General features: G+C 38.2%; 1 long non-coding RNA gene across 1 annotated transcript; it reads right to left on the bottom strand.

Moving 5' to 3' along the window:
* Positions 1-13,917: 13,917 nt before the first annotated feature.
* LOC132626742 (uncharacterized) lies at positions 13,918-17,780 on the bottom strand. The gene is made up of 2 exons (XR_009577599.1): positions 17,201-17,780; positions 13,918-14,218 (listed from the first exon to the last, which is right to left on the bottom strand). It is a non-coding gene; the product is annotated as an uncharacterized LOC132626742 (long non-coding RNA).
* Between the last annotated feature and the right edge of the window lie 5,441 nt (positions 17,781-23,221).

Genomic DNA, 23,221 nt, shown 5'->3' with positions numbered 1-23,221 from the left:
CTACATATATATAATATGAAGTACACTAATACCGGGGACTGCTCGGGTAAAATGTCTACATGTATTCAAAAGTTTATGGAAATGGAATTTTCTTACTTTGAAATATTCCTTGCCATGTTAAGAAGTTACTTTCCTTGCCATATTAAGCAAAGATTTTAGCCATGTTAAGCGAATTTATATGCCACGACAAGCAGAGTTCGGTAAATTGAAGCAAGTAAACGTTATGCCGAAAACATTTCTGCCAAAACGAATAAGGAGACGCCCTTTTCTTAGCACCAAGACATAAAGGCCCTCTCTTATAACATTTAAAACTTCTAACGGAGAAGGTAAAGTTCGAAAGAAATTCTAAGGACTTGTCCGCACATCGGTTTAAGTATGATTCGGACGAAAACTACTCTGGTAATGCATTTAAAATTGTTAAAACCCGGATCCTTTAGAAGAAAGGGCTAGTTGCACCCTAAGTCTCCGGAGAAAAATCAAATAGATCAGCCTGATTTTTTAGGTAACGACAATATGTATATATATAAGGGAGTGTAAGAATAAAAGTGTGAAGCAAAATTAAAACTTCCTAACATTAAAGGCTCGAAGGCAAAGGAAAAGCAAAGGCAGTTGTTCAAAACAATAAAGAAAAAGAAAGGCATAAAGAGGCATGCAAGCCTCGGAGTAAACAAAGCATGATCACGCAGGCCCGTCTAGATTTTGGGGAATTAAAGAGAAGATGGCTCGCCCTCGTCAGGAGTAGAGGCACTCTTATCCTCGCTATCAGAACTACTGTCCTCCGATTTCCTCAGGTTTTCTATAGCAGATTCAGCAGCTGCAAAGTCCACCTCAGCATCTATCAAAGCTTCTTCCAAGTCCAGCTTCTTGCCCAAAGCCTCCTGGAAGCATCCCATCGGGACTTCAAGATTGCAAGATCATGCATTAGGTTGTGTCACGACCCAAACCCATGGACCGTGACGAGTGCCCGACCACTACTGGCCAAGCGCTCCTGTGCTTGCATTTACTTATCACTAATTACCCTGGGCCCATACATAATCTATAACTGAGCTATACTGTCTCCTGAACAATCAACACAAGAAACACCGCCTCGAGAACTCAAGGCCAACGCATACATATAAACATAAATACTAAGAGTAGCAGTGCAAGTCGATTAGGCCGCTACATATACTGTACAACAAAACAAGTGCCGACGAGGCTGCATAACATCACGGCTACATATCACCGTCTACAGACCTCTATGGAATAAAGACTGTAGAAAAGACAGTACAAGGCCCCTATCATACCCATATATCTATATATCAAAACAGCATACCAAAAGGCCCGCACCTCCGGATCAATGGAGTGCACTAACTGCCGCTGAGAGGAGATCTTATTGGTTTGGACCGTCTGGCTGGCTACTTGATCCTGCGGGCATGAACGCAACGTCCACAAGAAGGGACGTCAGTACGAACAGTGTACTGAGTATGTAAGGCATGAATGATATCATAATAAGAGGCATGAAATATAACATACAGTAAAGAGATAACTTGTACATACAATTGCATCATAAGGCGGATACCATGCATGCTTAGTTTTGTTTTTTGAAAAACATTTCTCATACATGTATACATAAAATAGAATTGCTGCGGAACGTGCAGCCCGATCCAAAAGCATATCATTTTTCCGCGGAACGAACGGCCCGACCCATACATATATTATATATATAATAGTGTCGAGGAACGAACGGCCCAATCCATTTAACCATATATCCCGCGTCCGGGATGATATCATAATATACCAACTGATCAGGTGGCTATGCGTATATAACGCCTCACCCTTTTCCCATAACCCCATATATATATATATATATATTATAACATAAATAGCATGCATGAGAGCCCAAAGAACGCTATGACTCTATCAGAGTGACGTAAGGTTGGTAACCTCCGATTATATTATAGAATAATCATCATCGCTATATCTCACATTGAAGGAACAATTATTATAAGGTGAGATCAACAACAATGAATAAAATCGAGAAAATCATGAAATAACTCAACATTCTCATAATAACATTGAAATCATAAACTTGGAACCTTTAAACATAAAATCATCATTATCATTGTAATCATCATAGAAACATTCTCATCTTTAACATCATGAGTAGCTTTAAGAATCATGAACTTATAGCTTTTGAAAGCAAGGAGGTTATGGAAACATTTATGGAATCATAACATAGGAATCATGCCTTTGAAAGAAAGGGACGAGCCTTAACATACCTTTTGGTCTCCTTAACTACTCAACGTTTATCCTTCCAAGCTCGTAAATCTACATGTAAACCATTCATACTATTGTTAGGCTCATTGTCACATGTTTATCTTAAGCCTTCAATTTAAATTCATTTAGAATCTGCCGAAATTCGGGCAGCATCTCCCCTGTTTATATGCCTAGCCCGAAATCACAATCCAATAACCAACAACATTATCAACACCAATATGCTCCATGAAACTTCCCACACGATGTTTCCTTAGTCTAATAATCTATTCATTAATTATATGATATTCCAACGGTTTTACTCTCGGAAGTTAATCCCAATTCGCAACAACAATACCAACATCATTATTAACGTCAGATACATATGAAAATAGCACATAATTCTTTTTATAACTCCATAAACTCCATTCCATTTCACATTTATATTCTAACTTCAAACCATAATATCTTCCATCTTTCTACACTAAAGCCTTCCAAAACAATTCCAAAACAATAAATGAAGTATAGGGTCTTACCTTATGTTACACCTCGAAAAATTCCATGTTGTTGCATAGTAAATAGACCAACGTAGAGTGAGAAGTATATGACGTCCTTATAAGTAAGAAAGGTTATTTAATTATTATAATTAAGATTCCAAAGACGTTGGAAGTAAGAAGAGGAAGTTCCTTAAGAAGAGAAGGGCAAGGTATATGATGTGTTTTGGAAAAGTTCTGTAAAGTACCGAGCTAGTATTGACTTAATGATGTCTTAAGGAAGAGTTATAACGATCCTTAGATTGGTAATGAAGTGTTAAACAAGTGTCAAGAAAGTTCCATAAGGATTGGAGATCAAACGAACGACGGAAACGATTTCCGGGAAATGGGGTTATATGACCGACTTATACGGTCCGTATAACATTATACGGTCCGTATAAGGGGTCCGTATAATACCCAACAGAGATGATGGTGAACCACGACCACTTATACGGACCGTACAATGTTATACGGACAGTATAAGTGTCCGTGGAAGTCCCGACGGGCTAAATAAGTTGCAAATATAAATACATGTTCGCACTTCACTAAATTCATTTCCCACACTTCTTCATCTCTCTCAAGACCTCTAGAAGGTTCTACATACTTCATCTTCAAGAATACAAAGGAGATCAAAGATTCATATCATAAATTCAAGAGAATCAAGTGCAAGAAACTCATTAGGGTTCATCCAAGTCAAGAAATTCCATTGGAAGTGAACTAGGGTTTTGGCTCAAGTGAAGTATTTCCACTCAAGGCTCATTCCCACACTATCTAAGATAAGTTTTATGATCATTCTATGTTGTTTAAGGTATTGAGAGGTTGAAAGACTTAGATTATGAAAGGAGATAGAAAATGGGTTACAAAGATGAGAATAATGAGATTTTGAGTAGTAGCTTGAGATAAGTCATGATTCTTGATATGTTGTGATTGTAAATATGTTATAGATGACATTAAGAACATGGGATAAGCATTATATGTGAGAAAACATACTAGTATACTACGACCATGATTATGGATGAATTAAAGTGAAATTGTGAAATGTGGATAATGTAGATGAATGAAGATTGTTGGTTATAATGTTGTGAATGTTATTATAGATGTTTGGGAGTTGATAGATGATATGGGGAAGGTTGTTTAAACAAAGGAAATGCTACCCAATTTTCTCTAGCATTAGTCAAGTGTGCTAAGCTATCGATTATCTAATGTTGATACGAACTCTCTTGAAGGTAGAAACGTGAGCATTGAAGGAGAACGATCAAGCGACAGAATAGTTAAACGAAAAGATATGTGAGGCTAGTCCCTTTTTTCTATGGCATGATTATCCCTATCTCTTCATGACTTTCTCACATCCCGAAAACTATGGGTCATTATTGATAAGGGGCTTCATATGAGATAAGATAAGAGATATGTTACGAGCATGATAATGATGATGGTGAGTCTAAGCCTAAAGATTCTAAAGCCCGTGATATGATGCTTCTATAAAGCTAATAATCCTAATTATGATCCTCTCATGTTGTTCATTGGGAAACACTCACCTTATATGCTAATTCCTTCAAGGTGAGGTAGAATGCTTATGAATGCACCATAATGAAATCGGGGGTTCACGACCTTACGTCACCCCGATAGATGTACAGTTGTCTTGAGTTTATGCATGATTCATGATAAGTATATGATGATGATATTACACCGAGCCTACATGGCCGGGCAGACACCGCTACGGCGGGCAGCGTATACATCATGTCTAGATGGCATGGGCAGACACCACTAGTGGGCGGCATGAGATGGTTACCCCGGACGCGGGAGGCCTGGACGTGGGCTAATTATTATCACACCGTATCTATATGGTCGGACAGCTTATACATATATGCATACATGATATGATGATGATTATGAAGTAAGTCAGCATGCATTATTTCTATCATAATTCACATTCAGTTACAGGTTGCTCCTTACTTGATGTCTCCTTATTTCATTGATGTATTATTATTGTTTATGCCTTACATACTTAGTACAATGTTCGTACGTCCTTTTCTTTGGACGCTGTGTTCATGCCCACAGGTAGACAGGGAGACGGTGCATATCCATAGGAGCTATCAACAGATTTACAGGAGCCCTCCATTATTCCGGAGGTGCTATTTTGAGATAGTGTTTTTGTGTACATACATTTTGGGCACGACGGGGTCCTGTCCTGTCCATATGTCTAGTACTCTAGTAGAGGCTCGTAGATACGTATGTGTGGGTAGTATGATCTCATGATTTCCTCATTGTATATATAAATATATAAATCATTTTGATAGCCGAAGGGCCTATGTATATAAAGGTAAATATGTTTTGAGTGTCAAATGGCTTTTCCTATGATTATGAGCATGAGAATAAGTATGATGGCTAGCAATATGAGTGGTGCTCGGTAGTCAGCTCCGGCTACCCGTCATGACCCTAGCAGGGTCAAGACACCTTAAGATTGAGAATACACAAAATCCAAGCATAGTCTATGCCCACAAGATCAATAAATCTTCAAGAACCATGAGTTAGTTCCCTTGATATACCTTTCTAAATCTTCAACTAAGATCCTTAATTAATTTACTTATGGAAACTTTGTTTGGAGCTCTTGGAAGTTCATAGTTTTTTTCTAGAACTTTGGTGAGCTTCTTCATCTGATTTTTGGTGAAAACAATGGGGATTTTCCCCTTTTATAAGGTTACTGGGTTCCGGCAATCCTCAGGGGGCTCCAAGCTCTGCATTTGCGACTTCCGGTATAACGAGTGGTGGCGGTCAGGATGTTGGAAAGAGCCGTGGCGCTAGAAGGAATTGTCCCGGCTGAAGATCTTCGGACGGAAATCCCTATTTACATCCAGAGGGGATCCGTCAGGGGAGGCAAGAAAATATGAAAAAATTCGATCAAATTTAGATCTAGAGGCTTACCATGGTTTTTCCCCTCCACCATGCAGCAGTCAAACTTTTCCAAGTCCTGGTTATTCCCGCGGTGGCTCTCAGCAAGTCCAACACCCAGTCAAACATTCCCGGCACGAACTCCGGAGCAACGGGGGCAGCTGTAAGAATTGAAGAGGTTATGTGAAAACAAGCGAAGAAAAGAAGGAGGAAAGAGGTTTGAAAACTTACCTGTGTAACAGACTCACCCGCAGCCTCAGAATTCCCAACGGATGTCTAGTTTACTAAGTCAACCCCCATAACAACCTAGCGGGTCGTCACATGTTGCATCTTGTTTGACTGTATTGCATCTCCTCTTCCTGTTCTCTCTTAACTAGTCCTGTTGGAATCAAATATAGAACAGGTATGCAAGATATATATGATCCTTATATACCTCAGAACATAATGAGTCGTATATCACGTATACCCATATATATCATGATAACCTTTTAATGAACTAAGGTTGTCTTTAACTAGATTGGGCCTGCCTCTTTTTCCATAGCATGTTGGCATCCAATTCGCATTATCTGGATTGCATTTATGCTTATTAGGCGTGTTTCCTTTCTTTTTCTCCAGAAGGCATAGCGGACCTGTTTACCTTTGTTTATCTTCTGATTAAATAAGTTAGGACCCATTGTCTATTTGGAATTTGTTTATTTTATTGTCTAGTTGAAGATATACGGAATATACTCGATATTATGTCTATGTATATGAGGGTGTTTTAGTTTGTTTAGGTTCATGCTAAGTAAATTATTAAGTCTAGATGCTTTCTAACTAGAATTTTCCTTCCCCCCCCCCCCCCCCCCCCCCCTTTTTTTTTTTTTTTTTTTTTGCATGATATCAACCACGTTGGGCCATTCGGGCAATTCTTTCATGAGCCACATTCCTTTTTTCTACCGAGTCCAGATGATTGAAGGCCCAACCATGGGCGGAAATGGCAACTAGCGTGCTTAGGTAGGCCCACCAGTCTAACTCCTTATTTTATTTGTATATGTAATTGTATATATACATGTAAAGATGCTTGTATAAATATTGAAACCCGAGTAGATACGACTTAGATGCCGAGTGGAGTTAATTAGAAAAGCTTTTCAAACTTATAATCACCCAAAGGATAAGTGATGCATGAAATATGGCAAACGATTTACCTTAGACTAGATGATATTTTGAAACTGGATATGAAACAATATATACGAATATGATTTTGAGAAAAAACCAATAGGATGTTGATTTTGAATTAAAAACAATACTGTTTAGTTTGAAATAAATAAGACTCTTTGGTAAAATTGAACTTTTAAAGGATCAAAACTGATTTCAGAATAAGGCAAGTGTTACAAATAGATTTCCAAACTATAGGAAACTTGAGGTTCTTTCAAACCTTTTTGGGCCCAAGCCCAAACCTTAAGTCAAATAAACAAGAGCAAATACAGTTAAACCTTAGTTTGGGCAAAAGGTTCGAGGATGGTTGACCTAAAAGTGGATAAAAAATGGAATAAAGTGTTACAAACCTTTTTATATCTACTTGTACAAACTCATGGCATATTCACAAAAGAGATACACTCAAATCATTTTTTTAAATAAACTTATAAGGACCAAAGACATGACATTGGGCAAAATAGTGAAACTCTACTTAAGAGAAATCTTAAGTGTGTTTTGCTCCGAAAATGAAATGACTTGAACCCTTATATACATTTTTCAAACGAAATCCAACTCTTTTATCATTAAAAGGACTTTTGCCAAAAAAAAAAAAAACTTCAGCAAATAATTACAATAAATCACACATTAAAGCTCGTAGGTCAATCGTAATCTATGGATCCTTATACTAGGGTCCTTAAAACCTTCCCTAAGGGATCACTTGTTTGAATAACCCTTTTAACTTGGTTTTCCTAATTTCCCTTGTAAATCAGGTGGCGACTCTAAAAACACGAAAATTCAAATAGAGTCCACAACCTCTTAGTAGCTTTTATGCCTCGCGTAAAAGTGAACAGTAACAGATGATGACTCCGCTGGGAATTTTAATAGGTTCTAACCATAAAGGTTTCAATATAATGTGATTTTAATTGTAATTATTTGCTTAATTATTTACTTTCTTGTATATGTAACTGTCATTGCATGCATATCATAAACTCCGCCACCACTGATAAATAATTGCATGGTTTCAAAGGAGACACGCAGGCTCGCGGTCTAGCCTTTACTAAAAAAAACTTTCTTTGGAACGCGGAGTTGGTACGCGGTCATCCAACAGCCGACAACGGTTCACCTCGAGTAGTCTGCTCGAGTCCTAGTGATTTAAAAAGCCTACTCTAGTATTGCCTAGGATAGAGCGAAGCCAAATCCCGACGGACTAACGCATGTTTACTAGACGGTTTTTGGATATTCGAGACATATCTAAATCCTATTAAGAAGACTACCTCGTGTCAAGATGGTCTATGACCCGAAAAGACACTACATCCCACTATGTGCTAATTGGAAACATTTGTGTGCCTATGTGCTAAACTATTGCCTATGGAGGGTGGGTATTAACCGTTCCTTGGGGTTGCCCGCTCCATTGAACATTTCAAATTTGGGCACCTTGAAGCCATTGGATAAATCCAGGTTCGGATGCATGTAAAGATCGTCGTAACTCATGCCAGTCGTCTTACGAGTGGCTCTTGTAGATTGCTCTAGCATTTCAACCACCTAGTGTTTCATTTCTTAATGCGCCTGTCTTGTTCAGCCCTCCAGGCCTTCTCCATCCTTTGTAGTGATCAAGCTCATAATGCTCTGGGAAAAAAGACGTTTGGAGTGATAGGGGTATGTATGGAAGGATACTATTGGATGTGCAGCGTGGATTTTGGGCACGTGGGTGGTTCGTGAAGTTGGTAGAGAAACGGTGCTTGGGCGTATAGCAGGGTTGGCGTGAGTGGGTTGTAGTGCCTAGTATGATAGTACAGAGTGAGTAGTTCCTGGAATTTGACTGGTGTGAGGGGTGGTGGGGTGTGGTATGATGTACCAATATGGGGTGGTTCAGCAGTGAATGGGTGGCATAGTTCCGACAGGGTGGGTGGGAAAGTGATCAGGTAGTGAGGAACTCAGAGATGGAAAAGGTGGAGGAGGTCTTCTTGCCTCAGCAGGTGTTTCTTTGGCCGCATTGGCCATTTCAGCTCTTGCGACTTTCTCTTGGAGGTTAGCAGCTTTCTCAAGTAGCATGGTGATCACATCCTCAAAATCCAAGGGTTCTTTTGGGTTTGAGGATATTGAATCCCTGATGATGAGTTCTTTTCTATTGTGCTCGTCTTTCGAAGTACCAGTCATTTTTTCTTTGCCTTTGTCTTTCTCGGAAAGGGATTCTATTGAGGCTTTGGCTCTAGTGAAGTAGGCCAACGTGACAGGACACGAATCAACCTCTTTCTATAAGAAAAGAACAACTCACACGTAGTTAGCAAATAAGCGCGCAAGGCATATAAAATTCATGTATTTGATTCATTTCTTCCAAGGTTTTGGTATTTTGGCATCTTTGAGTTATTTGTGGATTTTGGTTTGGGGAGTCCATGGTTGATTTACTTTAAGCGGTCTTCTCGACGGTTTCTTATATTTAAATGGGGAAACAGATATTTTATATAGGGACCGAGTCTTATATAGACTTCCAGACCTGGCCCGATAAGGGCTTCCTACGTATCCTTTCTTGGGACATCATGTCGGACGTAGTTTCTTTTACATATAAATAGGGGAGATAATATTTGATTTTCAAAAGGGATACCTAGATCTACCAAAAAAGATGACCTCTCCTTGATATCGAAGCGGGTTGTTTATCCTTACAACTACGCATTTGGCCGAAGCCCTAACTTCTTAGTAACCGGGAGGGAGTACTATCCAGATTTCCCCAGTGTGGACCAGATGTTCCAACTCAAACTTGAAGGCTTCACATTCTTCAATGTCGTGCCCAGGTGCCCCAGAATGAAACAGACAGATCCTTCTTTGGCTTAGCCTGCTAGGCGAGGATTTCTAAGCGGCCTCAATTGGGTAGATTTTCCCAGTACTTGCCAGCTTTTGAAAGATGCTCGTGTATGAGTCCTTGAAGACGGTGAAGTCGTTGCGCCAGATATGAGTGTCTAGCGTGATTACTTCAATTGTGATGATTGGGTCATGGACCAACAAAGATTATGGCCCCCACAAGTTGCGGATCTTCTTGTCATCGATCAACCTTATGATCCTCCTCTTGAGGGCCATGCATTCATCAGCAGTGTGGCTAGGTTGAATATTGTGAAATTGGCGCCTTTTTTTAACATAGATTGGAGCGCAAGGTGGTAATTTTTCACAACTGGAGCATGTGTCCCCCACAACTTTCATTTTCTCATAGATTTCCTCGCATCGCACATGCTTTGGTGTGACTCTATAGGGGCATGCAAAAGATTTGAGGGAAATTTCCCACCAGGTTGGTGACAGTAGACACGTGAACCCTTGAGGTATCTCATAACGATCATCCTTGGCCGTAGAGGCAGCGGTGGTTGCCTCTTTTGATGGCCAGCTTTGTTCTTCTTCATAAGGTTCAAACTCCTCTTCGGGATCCTCGGTCTCTAGTTTGGGTGTTTCAAATTTGACCAGAAGTGGTACGTAGCTTTGTACCATGCCCTTGACTTTGTTTGAGAGATTCTCGCGATAGCGTTCCAACTCAGAAGCGTCTTTTAGCGGGCTCCCAGCCAAGTCCAAGATTCGGTCGGCCTCTTTAATCTTTGGCTTGACCAAATTGATTTTTCCTTCTAGCCTACATATCTTCCTACGAAGTGACTCTTCATTTTCTTCCTCGCTAACTGAGTTGACCATGGGGGTGGTTCCAATTTGGTTCTCTTGAATGTCCATGATAGTAAGTCAACCTTTAGAGATGTGTAAATGGTTAGTCCTTAGTATATGGTGCCTTATGTCTATTTGCTATTTCTTGTGTCTTTCTTTGGGTTGGTAATTGGAATATAGGATCAATCAATCATTTAAACAAAATACATGAAGCGCATAAACACATATTCACACAATCAAAAATTGCAATAAATTATGGTACTCGTGTTCTTAAGACCTTCTTAAACCAAGGCCTGTCTAATCATTTTGAAATAGTATTCTGCCATTTGCATTAAACATTGCCCCCATAAATCATGGTTTTCATTAAAATTATTTTCTCCAAAGGGGTTACAAAAGATGATAAAGCAAAAAAATAAAATCAACAGAAGTGGCCTCCAGTGGCAGGTGAAGAAGCTTTCTCGGTCCTAGCCTTCCTGGCCCTTCGAAGGGCGGTCTAAATCCGGAGGTGAGTCGATGTCAACAAAGTATCCATCAAGAGTCCTTTCTCTGTGAATGTCATGGGTGTGGTCTCATCCATTTCTTTCTTCAATCGATCATCGAGATCCTCCAAGCACTCATGTGTGAACCCTAACTCATGTGTCAAGCTAGCTATGCCTGATCATGTTCTATCTTCTCCAAGTATTTGGCATCCCTATCATCGGCTCGCCTTTGAGTCAAACGAGCCTTGATCTCGGCCTTGGAGGACTTGTCTTGAACAGAGATAAAGGTTGGGTCCAGGGGCGAGGGTGCCATGCAAATGTGCCCTCAACCAATCCTTGTAGTCCTCGTCACACCCACGGTGAAACCTATCATGAGCTAAAGTCTGGGGACCCTAAGTTATGCGACCATTCCACTCTCGGACAATATCCCCAATATTTCGAATCTTGTCTTCCTTATTGTCAATCATAGACTCTCCCATGTTCCCTACTTGGGGTATTATTTGGGTTCTACCAAATTGCCTCAAGATCCTAGCAGGCGCATAAGGGCGGATACCCCGGATCCCCATAAGTGGTAAGAATGGACATTTTCTTCCTCTAACTACAACCTGGGCGAATATGAAATCGGGGAACATCCATTGTATGTTGTATTCTTTAAGCCTAAAGAAAATGAAGGCCTAACCCTCTTTGGTTTGATACCCAAAATTTGGACAGTGGGATTTGAATCTGTCCTTTCTATTTTGGTTGCTTAGATATTAAGGACCCATGAATTTTTTCAAATGTTTAATAATCCACCATTGTAACAACAGATTTCACCCTTGAAAGTATCTATGGTGGTTTCGGCATAGACTTAAGGCTCGGTACATGTCAGCAAGGATGACGGGGATTAAGTCAAATTATTTGATTCCTTCATTTGTGGTTATTCCATGAAAGATAGCATGGGTGACAGAAATGACTCAGGTATCTATGGCCAGGTGTCTGTCTTTGGGAAATACCATGAGTCCTAATAGGCATATGCCCAAGGCTAAAGGTTGGGTAGCTTCCTAATCAGCAAAGGTTCACAATTCTGTTGAATACTTCATTTATCCCCTTTTAGTTCCAAAGCAATTGTAAAAATCCTTATAGGCTAGGTCGAACCACAGATCCAATTGGCATGGGATAAGGATAGTAGTTTCAGGATTTGGTCAGGGTAAGGCTTATGTGGGATTAAGAGGTTATGGTCAGGTTTTTTTCTCCTTCTCAGACAGGTTCCAATGTTGTCTATGCAATATCGGATTTCTTCTACATTCCCAATACCCGACAACTACTTCAATTAATTCCCTACAAACCTTCATAGTCATCAACGAGGATAGGTGTCCCAAACAATTTGTGTCTGTCTTTTGTTGTTCCTCACTTAACCAACCCCACCAAATATCCAGCATAGCGGGAGCCTCGAGGATCATGTTGAACTTTAGATTGGTCGGCATCTACAAAACAGACATGATTTAGCACATAAGCAAAAACATGTTTCCAATTAACACATAGTGGGATGCGGTGTCTTCGGGTCATAGACCGTCTTGACACAGGGTAGTCTCTTAATAGGCTTAGATACGTCTCAAATATCCAAGCCCGTCTAGGTAAGCATGCGCTAGTCCGTTGGGATTTGGCTTCGCTCTATCCTAAGCAATACTAGAGTGGGATTTTCAAATGACTTGGACTCGAGTGGACTACCGAGGTGAACCGTTATCGGCTGTTGGACGACCGCGAACCAACTCCGCCTTCAACGTGTTCCAAGGGAAAGTTTTTTGGTTTTTTTAGTGAAGGCCGCGAACCAGCGTGTCCCCTTTGAAACCATGCTGTTGTTTGCCAGTGTTGGCATAATTTATGATATGCATGCAATGACAGTTACATATACAAGAAAGTAAACAATTAAGCAAATAGTGACAATAAAAATCACATTATATTAAACCCTTATGGTTATAACCTATTAAAAAAATCCCTAATAGAGTCGCCATCTTTACGGTTCACTTTTAGGCGAGGCATAAAAGCTACTTCGAGGTTGTGGACTCTATTGGATTTTTGTATTTTTAGAGTCGCCACCTAATTTATTAGGGAAATTAGAAAAACCAAGTTAAAAGGGTTTATTCAAACAAGAGAAAAATACTTTAAAATCAAAGTTCAAGGTAAGGGTTCAGGTGATCTCCTAGGGAAGGTTTGAAGCATCCTAGTATTAAGGAACCGTAGAATAGGGTTGTCCTTCAAGTTTCAATGTGTGATTATTGTAATTATTTGCTTAAAAGAGTTTAATTTCTTGTATAACTTGTCATGGCATATCATAAAACACTTAGAAAAAAATTAATTTCGAGGATGAAAAGAGCTAAATTTTCCTTGGAAAATGTATATAAGGTTTTGAAGTCATTTAATTTCTAGATCAAAACACACTTAAGATTTCTTTTAAGTAGAGTTCAACTAACTTGGTCCAATGTTATGCCTTTTAGTCCTTATAAATTTTATTGAAAATCTTGAATACATCTCCTTTGTAAATAAGCCATGGGTTTATACAAGTATATAAAAAGGTTTTCTCTCAAATGCTATTACTTTATCCATTTTAACCATTTTGAAGGTCAACCACATACTACTTTTGAACCCTTTTCTTCAAATCAGGTTTAAGTGTATTTCCTTTTGTTTTATTAACTTAAGGTTGGGCTTGGCCCAAAAGATTTGAATGATGCTTAAGTTGTTTTGCAGTGTTGAAGTCCATTTTGTTTCTACAACCCTTTATGATTCTACGTAAATCAGTTTTTGCCTTTAATTCCAAAATGCACTGCCAATTTTCATCTAAAATGATCCAAACTGTTTTTCCGATTTTCGCTACTGAAAATCAGTGTTGAAACACTAAATTGTTTTCCAAAAATAGCATACTTTTGTTGAAGACATTATCCTTTTATACACACACACACACACTAACCTGTTTCTAATTTTCGTAAAAGAGTGAAGAAAGATTGGCAAAGTAGTTTATCCTTTATTTCAAATTCTTGAAGACATTATCCTTTTACTTTTGTTGGGTCTAGTTTTTTAAAATCATTTGAGGGTTCCTATCCATTCGGGTTTCAATATGTACAAGTATTCGTTACAAATACAATCATAAATACATATACGAAATGAAAGAGGAGTTAGGCTGGTGGGCCTACCAAGCCCACCAGTTAACCATTTTCACCCATGGTAGGGCCTTCAAGCATACAGACTCGATCGAAGAAATGGGTTGTTGCAGTTTTGGCCCAAATGGCCCGACGACGGAGTTCCCTTGCAAAAGGGAGAGGGGAAAAAGAAGAATGCGGTTAGAATGCATCTATACTTAGCAAACTGATTAGACAAGAATTAATTCTAAAATATGATTCAAACATGTATGTATACAAGCCTATATATATCAAGTACAATTTTGTATACTTCACTAAACTGTACCGCATAAAAAAATCCCAAGGCAGAATTGGCAAAGAGAAACCCGCCCAACATCTTTAAAGGAAAAAAAGGCCCGTAGGCCAACCAGGCAGGCGTGTGCGAACAACAATACAAGACCCAAGTTAACTATTAAGAGGGTGACACTGATGGGATAGGCCCAATTGATTAATGACAGTTTTAATTTATAAGTAATGTCATGATATACAACTCAATATATACTGGGGTATATAAGGGGTGTGTTATATCCGGTATATCCTGTGTGTATTTCTCATCACAGCATACCAAATGAGAAAGGAAGAAAGTTTCATATAAAGCACTAGGCTAGCAGCTGACAAAATCATATATAAAGGCCATTTCATTTAACACTAGGCAGATGTTAATACTTAGAACATCAACACAAAGACTAAAAAGTGAAAGTAAAGACATGATTCTCAAAGAGAGGATACAATCTTCTTGAACTCAACCCAGGGCTCTTGTTGCTACTTACTCTTTCAGGCTTCTGGTTTTGTTTTAACAAACAACATAAGCACTTAAACTAGATGGTTTAGACTTAGCAATTTCAACTAATCACATAGAAGATAGGCAAACATGACCTTCACATACCCTTTAAGCTCTTAAACCCCAATTTTCATTATCTTAAGTCAAAACGCAAGTGAATCAGCTAACAACATCCAAGTTCATGGAATAGAGTGATCATACAAGGCTCTAAGGCCAAACACAAGATGTGAACATGAAGGGGACACATATGAGCATGATAGGGACCTTAGCAGGGTGTACCAATACTATTTAATCTTAGCCATCAGCAAAAGGACCATAAATCATGTGTGAAACATTTTTGCACTTAAAGAGATAAGACAGGATCTCAACAGCCACGAGAAGCAAGAATTCTATTAAAACAGAGCAAGTTCGTGACCTAGACTCATCGTAAGAGAAGTAATAATACTCCAACCTCTAAACCACAACATGAGATAGCTTAGAACAAGATGCAGGACTAAAAATATTGGAGGCATAAGCATGATATGCACAGATATGCCCAGGGTTTTACAAATAGACCTCAGCACTTCACTTCAAATTATCAATTTTTTACACCGTGTTTTCCCTTTTTCCACTTATTGAAACCTTAGAGGGTCCTATAGAAGTGTGATTTAACAAGGAGGAACCCCGGTAGCTTAGGATCAGTAGTACTAGGCTCAGCAAATAAACTCAAATCCTTTCCTAACCTTTCCCTTGCCTCATCACATCCAAGTGACAACCTCTTAAGTTTCAGCTATACTAAAGTGATCCATGAACAACTTCATTCTTTACTCTAAATGAATCTCATCAATTCAACTTATCATAAGGGAAGTCCAACATTTTTATCTTTTCAAGTTCTCCACGCTTTTAGGCTATCAGCTTTCACTCAAACAGACATAACAATGCAGTTACAGGTTTCTGTAGTTATCTTCTTTAGCATGGTAGACATATGTATATACATTAAAATCAATCAGGTGATTCTGAACATTCCACAGACCAACATGTTATCATATCTTCCTTAAACTATCATCAGTCATATGATATCTCGACATACTCCTTTATATTTTAGGCCTTTGTTTTAACGGGTGAACACTTGGACAAGGTGATTTAATCTTAGCAACAATCTCAATATGAACATAAGGGACAGGGCATATATGGCTTCAGTAGGATACTCTAGCAAAGATTAGACATTATTTTTAATTCCTAAAGTCCAGTATCCATTAGCTTAGACCAAGATGCAAATATTCCATTTTTTATGATATTCACAATCCACATAATAGTGTCGTCACATGATCCTACATGATACTAAGGCAACACACAAACTAGTATAAGAGAGAAAATAAATATGGACAGGGCAGAGACAACAACAAGGTATACAAATTAGCCCTTTAGTCTAAACAATCAACAAAAATCCCAAAACAGGTATGCATATCTTATTCAGACACTCATTGACAATTCATGACCACGCACATAAACATTTTAAAAACACAAGAGACGTTGAAATGAGTACATAAATCACCATATGATTGAGTATGAAGGCTAAACAAGTATTAAGGACTTAAAGCTGCATTAGGCTTAAATCATCTAAAGCAAATACATGACAGGTATGAAGGCATACAACTAATCTTATATTGAACCTGAATCAGTTAAAACAAACCCAAGATAAGCATGAATGAGCTAAGCAAATTTATAATCTCATACACACATAGACAAATAAATGTTTTTAGTTCATATTAGTCTTATATTGATCCTAAATCACTTAATGAACACATGATGCTTATGAAATAAGCTAGGCTGACTTATTATCACATGTGACAACCTTTAATCATGTTAATTAATCAACAAGTATCAAACAAACAAAGGTTTTAGACAACATTTAGACTGAACAAGACTTGTAGGCATGTCAATGATATAGACAAATTGATCTAACACATGTTTAGTTGAAACAGGAACTAAACTGGACTAAAACGCCAATAAACTAGCAAATAACTCAAAATGCATGATTAGGCAAGATTTCAGAAGCTAATGAAGACTATAAGCCTACTGACTTAACACGGATGACTATTAATATCAATTTATCAAACCAATATAGTCCTACCCCAAACTAGTTAAACCAAGCCATATTGAACTATATTAAACCAGGCTAGACTAAACATACATAACCTACTAATGATTAATTTATTCTACTAAACATACCAACAACTAACAACTAACAAATAAACTAACAAACTAATACATAATTAAACTAAATAAGCACAACACACACAAACAAATCAGCAACTAAAGAAAACAACTAAAAGAAAGAAATTTTACCTTTTCTGAGTGCAGCCCTAGTCGAGAATGGATTTGGAGTACTTCTTTGCTCTCAACACCAGAACCCAGCCACACAAAGAAAGAAAAATAAAAATTTTAGACTAGAGACTCAATTAGATCAAGGTTTTAAGTAAAATTTGCTAACCCTAGTTAAATCGATTTTTTTGCTCAATGAGAATGAGACTTGTTGTATGTGTATGTGTTGAGAGTGGGGTTCTTTATATAGAACCCCAAAAACCCTCAAAGTTGTTTCAATTTCGATGTGGGACTTTTGAAATTGCAAGGTATTCTCTTGAATTCTTGTGATTATGTTGATAACCAATAGAAATTGAGAGGAAAATGACAAAGTTCATTAAGGACTTCGTCCTTGATGTGCAGAAAAGCAAGGAAAGAGAAAGAGGGTTTTCCTTTTGGTGTGGTGGCATATCGACGGTGATGGGGTAAGGGAAATTAATGCTCTTACCCAAAACAGACGGGCATGACTGAAATAAAGTAATATCGCCTGCGACTTTGCTATTTCCAGCAAGGCGTGACGTGAGAGAGAGAAGAGAGAGGCAGGTGGTGGTTTGCTTAACAAACCCTTAACCAAACAAAGAAATGAGGGTCGTTTGGTGTGATGTCGTAGACAAGGGGTTGTTGGGCCGGGTCTGGCCCGTTATGGACAGGGCTTGGCTAATTTAAAAGAAGAGAAAAGAAATGGCCCAACATATATATATATATATATATATATATATATATATATATATATATATATATAAAGGGGTAATTTCGTCAAAATGTGGCCACTAGTTAATTTAACAAATATCTGAATTAAAAGTGTGAAAACTTAATTAGTTATTCCACTTGTAGCCATGTTAAAAGCAAAGTCTAATGATCCTTTTCAAGCATGACCAAAACGCAAAGTTAAATTGATTGTTTCAATTATAGCCTTAATTAAAATATAGCAAACAATTGGCCATTTCAATTATACCCACAATCAACTCATGCAATTAATAAAAATTTAATCATAATAAAACTGGAAATAAATTGCAATTATAGCCCAACAACTTATAAATTTGAGATGTAATTGATTATCTATTTAATTAATCAATTTTCTTGATTTAACAGAGTAAAATATTTGTCAATTTGATGTTGATAGTTTAATCAACTAATTTAATAATTGTTTTAAACTATTTTTTAATTAAATATTGACAAATGTACTTACAAAATACATAAGATGATATACAATATATATTTGCAAAATAGTTTGCCAAATGAAATGGCAAAATGCTATAGGAATAATTTTATAAAATCATTTTTGACTTGTAAAATGCATATCTCACTCCGTTTGTGATTCAAGAACTCCGAATAATTAAATAATATTATTGGAGGGCAAAAATTAGGTGTCAACATGGTACAACTAGTTATGAATTTATTAGCAATATATTGGTCTTTTCAATTTTTAATTAATGAATTATGAAAATCAATTGAGATTTTATATTTAACAAATATTTTATTTTTTCATTTATGACAGAAAAAGTACATAAAATATTTTTTTTGCGTACTTTTTGTTTATAAAGGATATATGTAATGTAAACGTCAAATGATAGTATACATACATAGTAGCATCTCATTATAGCAACCATGAAATTTTAAGACAAACACTGCCACTATAACGAAGTTTGACTGACTTTCTATACTGTTACTCTCTCCCTAGTTAGTTATGAGGTAGATCAATAAGAGTTGGACATGTGTAAATAATTAGCATAAGAAGTTTTGATTCTTTATTTTAGTATATATACATATACAGTCAGAGCTCTCTATAATAGCATCCGCATATAACAACTAATTTTTTATTTAATCGATTTTTTATGTTATATTTTACTTATCTATGAAAGCATTTTACCTATAACAGCAACAGTCAATTTTAGAACAGCACGCTCTTTGTAAAGTAACCCCCATATAACAACTATATTATTTTTTGGTAATATAATAATTAACCATCTTTACAAAAATAAAATATCTATGATTTATCTATGATTACCATTAATAAGTGTAGAAATTTTAACCAAATATATATTTAGTTTGATTTTTTTTTTATGGAAAAATATTACATATTGTAGACACTGAAATTTAATCGAACTTAAATCCACAAATTAATTTGGATCATATTCTAAATTCTAAATGTATTGGTCCAAACAAATATTATGGGCTAACATAATCGGATTTATTGTTTAAATCCAACATGTATGGACTTAGTTGAAACACCAATTCAATTGGGCTAGTCTATCTTGTCGGACTTCACATGATGAGCCCACTTTATTAGCCCAAGGTCCATGCCACGTGTCAAATGACGTGGCGCGCCAAGTCAAATCAAGGACCAATAAAATCATGCCACGTGCATAAGTGACACAGCATGTCAAGTCAATAGAAGAACCAATCAAATGTCGCCAAGTGTTCAAATGACATGGTTCAACCAATCATCTACAAACCCTAGCTCTCCCCTACAACTATAAATAGGGGTCTTCATAAAGCCAAAAGAAGAAGAAATATACATAGAGAAGCTCTCAGCCGCAAGTCTTCCGCATACTAAGAAGTCTTCGCTCCAAGTGGTGAGCCGCAAGTTTCCATACCTCTACGTTTGTGATTAAAGCTCGGCTCCGCATTCGTAGTGAAATATCAACAACAAGTGATTCGTCCATTCAAGAACAAGCAAAGCCCTTGATTGACGGCCGTATCGCGAGGAGAAGAATCAGAGGATTACATCTTTTTATTTAAGATTTCATAAAGATTGTAACCCCCGCACAAATTCTTGAAATCAAATATTATTCTTTGTCGCTATATTTTTCTTGTCTTGATTATTATTTTCAGGAACGAAAGATTAGTCGTTACAAATTTGGCACGCCCAGTGGGACCAAATCTGCCCTGCATCTCTTCTCTCACAGATCAGACCTAATCTCCAACAATGGGGGCAATCTATAGGGGCAAATCTCTTGTTCTCTATCCAAGCAGTTCTCCATTAAAGTCATAAGGGAGGGAGATGCTCCAAATAGTCTCTCGCCAAAGCCATGAAGTTGCCAAGGAGATGCCTTAAGCGATTCCTCGATAAAGCTACATGACGCAGAAAGAGAATTCTGTTGTATGGACAGAGAAAGAATTAAAATCTTCATAACCATAAGGTGCCATAGCTGGTTCATGGAATGAAGTTTTCAGTTAATTCTTTCCCATGGGAAGTTATGTGCTGCTCCTATTTGGTCCAATGTGACGTTGCTTTAGTTCCACCAGTACAATCTCATGAAGATTTAAGGTAGTACTGTTTAAGTGAAATTTGTTGTTCCAAGAGTTTGTCAATTCACGCACCTACTTATGTAAATGTTAAGTGTTTTGGTATTAGGATACGATGAAAAAAAATCTCATTATTTTCATTGGTACTTCAAGTCTCGTCATTGAGTTTATGTAAATCTACACTCCGACAAGCCTTGAAGTAGGGGGCATTTGTAGACATCGAAATTTTGTGGGATTCTACAAGATGAGCCCAATATCTGTTAGGGTTTCTTGGAGGCCGCTCTCTCTAAACCCTAGCTCACACTTCTATAAGGGACACATATTCCCTTGAAAAGATATCTCAGAGATCTCATAAACTCTTGGGTATTCAAGAAGAGGTCAATATGTGACCGGATATTTTTTGACAACCAAATACTTCAAGAAGATCCACAATATCGTTTCATGGAGATCAAATACATCCCAAGAAAGTCCACATAGCCAAATCCAAATCATTCTACGTTCGAGAAATAAGCTACTAACGGCCCTCGAATTACAGAGAAATATTAGCAGAGAAGAATCAAGGGAGTAAACAGATCTTGCACCCGCAATATTCATCAATAAAATCTCTGTTTCAACATATTTTGTTTGTGGTTGTAATTTATTACTGCATATTAAAATTTGTTGCAACCAAATTTGGCACGCCCAGTGGGACCATCTTTACCTCTCATCTCTTCTCTCCAATAGTCAAACTTCAAAAACACTAAGATGGCTTCCAAGAAAGTTAACTCGGAATCCGCATCCGCAAAAACTACCGGATCCAAATTCTCCGTTGCTGTTGAAAACATCCTAGATGTTACTGAGGGGAACATCGGACCTGTCACGAGGAACCAAGCCAAATTGCTAGGGCAACGAGTTTCGGAAGCACAGCTTGAATCTGCTGTCGTCTTTGGTTCGTCATCCGCAAACACCACAGAAGAAGGGGAGAATGTCGCCAAAATGGTGGAGAGGGTTCTTGCCCAACTTAGTTTATCTAAGCCCAAGAAATCCATCAGGAAAGCTGACGATGACGTCTTGAGCACTGGATCTACTCCGCAAAACATGTCCGCATCCTATGTTCGCAAAAATATGTGTTATTCTTCTTCATCTATGATAGTGATGCACGCGATGATGACCAATGCTTCAACTGTTGAAGAACAACTCGCGAGCTTGACAAAGGCAATTGGAGACTTGACCAAATATGTGCAAGATCAAGATAATCGAATTGTCAAGTTGACAGACAGGTTTGATAGTGTGATGGAGGGGGATTCGAGTCATGCCCCTGGAAAACGTCTGCAAGCACAAGAAAGGATTGAATCTCCCGCAAAACAAGTGGAACATGCTTCAGAAATCCAAGTTTCCTCTGAAGGGATGATTCCAATCAATCAAATAAAGGAGTTCATCATGGGGACCATCAAGGATAAATATGATGTTTCCGCAAAATCATCCCTTACATATGCGAAGCCGTACACTGCAAGGATTGACAGCTTGAAGATGCCTGCCGGTTATCAACCCCCAAAATTTCAGCAGTTTGATGGCAAGGGAAATCCGAAGCAACATGTGGCACACTTCATTGAAACATGCAACAACGCTGGAACATATGGTGATTACCTTGCCAAACAGTTTGTTCGTTCCCTTAAAGGTTATGCTTTTGATTGGTACACAGAACTTGAGTCTGGTTCCATTGATAGTTGGGAGCAAATGGAGCAGGAGTTTCTCAACCGCTTCTATAGCACAAGACGCACCGTAAGCATGGTAGAACTTACAAACACTCGCCAGCGAAAGGAAGAACCAGTTATCGACTTCATCAACCGATGGAGGCATGCAAGTCTAAACTGCAAAGATAGACTTAGCGAAGCTTCGGGAATAGAGATGTGCATTCAAGGTATGCACTGGGGTCTCACCTATATCTTGCAAGGCATAAAGCCTAAGACTTTTGAAGAATTAGCCACTCGTGCTCATGACATGGAGTTAAGCATGGCGTCAGTCGGAAATGAAGCGCCGCCGGTCTACGAATCCCGTAAAGGTAAAGATAAGTAAGAAGTAAAGAAAGTGGGAAAATATTTTTCCAAGACCGAAAACAAAGAATCCATGAACGTTAATGTTGCACCTGTGAAGTTCACTACTAAATTAAGCAAGAAGCAGAGCGTGAAGACAACTTCTTTGGAGGATAGAGCGAACAGAAAACCAACTTTGAAGGAGATGCAAGAGAAGGATTATCCATTCCTTGATTCAGACGTTTCTGCAATCTTTGATGAACTTCTTGGGTTGAAACTTTTTGAGCTACTCGAGATGAAGCGGCCGAATGAAGCAGGGAGAACTGATGAACCGAATTATTGCAAGTACCACCGGTTGATCGGCCACCCTATCGAGAAATGCTTTGTCTTCAAGGATAAAGTTATGGAGCTAGCCCGCGAAGGAAATATTTCACTTGAAGATGAGAAAGAAAGTGCAAACCAAGTTGGTGTCACAATTAGCTCGCTCGATCCAGTCATGACCTGCAACTTTGTTGAAGGATATGGAGAGAAAGACATCCCAAACATATGTCTGGCAGGAATTATTAAGTTTGGAAACTTCGAACCAGTAAATGTGAATGAAATGTTTTCTCTTCTTACACCGAGTGATGTTATGTCAGAAGAAGGAGGACCGTCTGAAGAAGACGAAGACCAAATTGCTCATCTTGATGATGGGGGTTGGACTCTCGTAACTCGTCGCAAGCGCCGCAAAACAGGTTCGCGAAAG

Source organism: Lycium barbarum, chromosome 2 (assembly GCF_019175385.1).
Source record: "Lycium barbarum isolate Lr01 chromosome 2, ASM1917538v2, whole genome shotgun sequence".
In the NCBI taxonomy this organism is placed as follows: Eukaryota; Viridiplantae; Streptophyta; class Magnoliopsida; order Solanales; family Solanaceae; genus Lycium; species Lycium barbarum.
Note: the sequence above shows the minus strand (reverse complement) of the source record. Positions and strands in the feature narration are given on the sequence as shown.